The sequence below is a fragment of the Azolla caroliniana genome, unplaced genomic scaffold, assembly GCF_043228905.1.
Source record: "Azolla caroliniana isolate FFs.n. ecotype wild unplaced genomic scaffold, voAzoCaro1.0.p SCAF_4, whole genome shotgun sequence".
NCBI lineage: Eukaryota > Viridiplantae > Streptophyta > Polypodiopsida > Salviniales > Salviniaceae > Azolla > Azolla caroliniana.
The window spans coordinates 11,514,450-11,519,050 of record NW_028230439.1 but is presented as its reverse complement, the minus strand read 5'-3'; the positions used below and the strand labels follow the sequence as shown (position 1 = coordinate 11,519,050).

Below are 4,601 nucleotides of genomic sequence, written 5' to 3'. Positions count from 1 at the left end.
GCGCTAGGACTCCCAATTCCTCCTATGGCCGGTTTTCTCCACGACACCGTTTCTCATCATAGGCCGGGCCAGAGTCTAGATGTAGCTTCAGGTTCTGGTCTAGGGGTGTGGAGATCGGTCAACATTCCATCATGCCAAACTTGTACAACATATTCAACACTTAGTGTATTTGTGAGAGCAATATGCCATCGGGGGTTCGGATCACCTCGATCCCAAGAAAATAATGAAGGTCCCTGAGGTCCTTCATTTCAAATGCGTTTGACAACTAGGACTTCACTCGGCCGATTTCATTAAGTTCGGGTTCGATGATGACTAAATCATCTACATGTAGCAGGATACAAACCGAACCGTCCGGACTGTTCCAGATGAACAGGGACCAGTCAGACTTTGAGGCCGCAAACCCCATCTTACGCAACCGGTGCATGATCTTCTCATTCCAAGGTCGCAGGGCTTGCTTCAAACTGTAAAAGGACTTCTTGAGTTGGCACACTGCCGACATGTTCATCTCCGACTAGAAACCGGGGGGTTGGATCATATAGACCCCTTCTTCAAGGTCACCTTGAAGAAATGCATTCTTCACGCCCATTTGGTGAAGATGCCACCCCCTTGCCGTAGCAACAGCTAGTAACACACAAACTATCATCTTCTTCGCTACCATGGCAAGGTCTCATCGTAGTCGATTCCGTGGGTTTGTGTGTATCCCTTTGCTACTAATCAGGCCTTGTACCGGTTGACCGAACCGTCGACATTGTACTTAACCTTATATACCCATTTGCAACCGATCAATTTAAACTGTCGGGGAGGGTCTCAACCAAGTCCCATGTGTCGTTGGCATCAAGTGCCCGCATTTCTTGCTCCATAGCAGCATGCCAATTTGCGTCTTTTGCTGCTTTTGTGTAGCTCTCCGGCTCACGTACTTCAGCCACCTTAGTCATTAATCATTATACCCGTGCCTCTTGACATGGTTCTTCTAGCAGGTTGATCAGCATAACTTGTCATTACCTGGTTTGAGGCCCTTCTTGGCCAGTTCGGGCTTCATTTATGAAGATCCGCCTTCTCCCTTTCCGGGGTCAAAGTCGCTTCGATCTGACCCTTCACTACCGGTATTATATTCTGACATCTTCTTTTTCCCCTTCTCTTTGTGCGTGAACCGTCTCCTCAGTTCCTTGCGCGGGGAGAGCACGGCAGAGTCTCCACTACTCGCCGGTTCTTCATCCGAATGGTCATCCCAACTCAGACGCTTATTCAGCCCACTTAGCCAGAATGAGATCAGACTCTCATCTAGAGTACCAAAGTCTTCATCTTCTACCTGGACCTCTTCGGGCTCACTAGCCTCATCTTTAGGAATCGGGTCGGAGTCGGAAGTTGGAGTCGGTAGAGATTACCATGATGCCGATTCATCAAAATCGACATCTCGGCTTACTCAGACCTATTTAGTCTGGGGGTTATAACACTTATGCTCATGTGAGGAACCGACTAGGATGCATTTCTCCGACTTCGGATCCAACTTCCTCCGCTTCTCATCTGGTACATGCACATACGCTATGCTACCGAAGATCCGAAGGTGCCTCAAATTCGGCTTCCGCTCGAAATACAGCTTGTGTGCTGACACCTTGTCACCGATCCGGTTTTGGATGTAGACGGTTGTCTGGACCGCCTCAGCCCAATAGAATTTGGGCATGCTCTTCTTCTCCAACATTTCCCTTGCCGCGTCGACAATTGACCAGTTCTTTCACTCGGCCACACTGTTTTGTTCCGGTGTGTATCCGTAGTTGATTTCTCTCCGAATACCGTTCTGCTGTAGATAACTGTAGAATTGGCCGGAAAAGTATTCTTTTCCACCATCCGATTGTTGTTGGGGTGGGGGATGAAGCCTAGAATGGCTTCACCCTCCTGCCAAGGGGGTTACGATAGGGAGAGAGCTAGAGAGAAATACAAATAGGAAATGGCATGAATGTGGGCGGAGAGAAAAGGTTATCTTATTACATACCCCATAGGGGGTTTATATAATACATCCAATGTAACGGTTACATGACCGTTATAAATAAGACCGTTACTCATTCTTGTACACATGCACATAATTGTGCATGTGTCCATACACATACTCATCCTCACACACTCATTTACTTTACACATACACATCATTACACATGCCCTTATGCCTCCCCGTATATTCTTACGGGTAACACATGGCATGCCTGTGGGACAATGCATTGCATGGTGAACCCACTCCCCATGGCACTTCTTCTTGACCGGAACTCCATCGGTCATCTCAACAGTCGGAAATCCCTCGACCAGATCACTGCTCTATGATCGATAACTTCGATCAGAGCTTTGCTTGACTCGAACCTTCTCGTTTGGTCATGACAAGTTGCAATTGTATCATACACCAATCCGCTAGTTCAATGTGGCATGGGTCGTGAAATGAGTGTTGTGCGTTTGTGTATTCTTTCTTTCATCATGTGAGTTGTGTTTTTGAAATTTTATGTCCTACCCCTTAGGTTTTTTTTAAAATTATATTAAGTACCCTCCAGTTTTTCAAATCTCATATCCTGCCCTTCCAAAATTTGCTTGTGTGCCCTTGAGTTTCTGAAATTTCGTACTATGCCCTTGCGTTTTTGAAATTTTGTCTTCTACCCTTGAGCTTTTGAAATTTTAGTGTGTGCCTTCGAGTTCTTGTAATTTTCTTCTCTGCCCCTTTCTCTTTTCTCTTTTCAGTTCTTCAATTCGTATTCCAACCTTTCGATTCTAGCGGATGGTGGCAGCGGTGGCAACGACGGCAATGGTGACGACGATAGCGGCGACGACAATGATGGCGGCGGCGATTGTTTAGACCATTCGCATCTCCGCGATGGATATCAGGCCATGTATTTCAATATTGCTTAGGCCTCAAATTGAAGAAGTGAACACACATATAGTTCTATCAATCTGTCATGTGCACCTTTTGTGAGTCCTGACGATATGGCATAACTGATACTTGGATCTCCGCCTATCTTTGCTCATGTTGGAAAGAAGGATCGCACCCCCTTTCGAGCCTGAAGAAACAGTTGGGAAGAAGCATGGATTTCTTGTTGCCTGTGTAGAAGGAGGAGGTTCTGTTCTTTGTGCTCACCACTATTGTGTAGGTGCTCCCTGAATCTTGGAGCATGTCGTTGGCTAGATCTAATGCGATCACGCCTGCACTGCACCTCCTCCCTCCAACGTTGAAGCTCAGAATTTTGCCTCTCATCTTGTAGTGATTGATCACCACAACAGACAGTGATGACGTTGTTGAACAATCCACATTTCAGTACCACTACCCCTACATCTTTAGGTCTGACTTTTGTCTTCTCGATGAGCTCGTCTATGGCCGTGAACATCACCATCTCTGCTTCTCACCGAGTTTCTTTCCCAGTGGCGATGGGAGTGTTTGCCAAGGCTGCAGGCTGAAGGTAGTTCTCCTCCCCCATGTCAAACCTCTCCATAGCCTTCCTTTGAAACTCCAGGCTCGCTTCGTTGAACTTGCCTATGCTACTGATATGATCCATGAAAGCTTGGCGAGAAACCTTCAAATTCTCTATAGGCTTGTAGCAGGCGAAGTCGATGAGCTACACGGCCCTCGGCCGAGACATGAAGTGCAGGGTCACGATGAAGACTATGGCTCCAGAGCAGGCCAATATGCTGAACAGATTGAAGTGGACGTCCCACCATAGCTGCGAGAAGCCTTGCTTGGAGAGAGCTCGGCACTGAAGGCTACCAAGAGAGCAAGAATGGGGAAGAGGTAGAAGCCATGGCTGATGAGGTAATGGTATCCGAGCTTCACGTACTTTAGGTTAACGGACTACAGGAAGTCCGGCAAGAGGCAGCGAACCCTAATGAAGAAGCTCATGGAGCCGTTGTGGAAAATCTCCGTGGAGAGAAAGGATTTCTCCTTCACCATGACCAAGAAGCTGTAGAAGAAGGGATGGATGCTCTGAGGAAATATTACAGAGGGCGGGAGGAGAAGCTATGCAGAGAATGATCTTCACGCCGAGGAGAGGAGTCTGGCGATACGATATTTGTTGCGGGCGGCCGTTTTGTCTATGAGCTCAGAGCGCGCAAGGGTTAGGGTTAAGGTTAATTGCACGAGGGGTTGGTGTAGAGAAACAAACGTATATTGAATGTAGAGAGAGAGAGAGAGAGAGATTCTCAAGGGGATATCATGGAGATCTCCATCACAGGCTGCCTCTCACACTCAAAGTCCATGCACAAAGCACATTCTCCAACACAGAGACAGAGAGAGGGATAGAGAGAGATTATTGATGGAGAGGGAGAGTGAGAGAGACTTCTTCTCAAGGGGGTTGGCCATTCAGGCGTGCCAAAAGTGTTGTTGGGGTGGGGGATGAAGCCTAGAATGGCTTAACCCCCCTACCAAGGGGGTTACGATAGGGAGAGAGCTAGAGCGAAAGAAAAATAGGAAATGGCACGAATGTGAGGAGAAAAAAGGTTATCTCATTACATTCCCCATAGGGGGTTTATATAATACATTCAATGTAACGGTTACATGACCGTTATAAATAAGATTGTTACACATTCTTGTACACATGCACATAATTGTGCATGTGTCCATACACATACTCATC

General features: G+C 47.1%; 1 pseudogene; it reads right to left on the bottom strand.

The window, feature by feature from the left end:
- Nucleotides 1-2,931: 2,931 nt before the first annotated feature.
- LOC147865086 (3-ketoacyl-CoA synthase 9 pseudogene) lies at nucleotides 2,932-3,919 on the bottom strand (annotated as a pseudogene).
- Nucleotides 3,920-4,601: the final 682 nt, after the last annotated feature.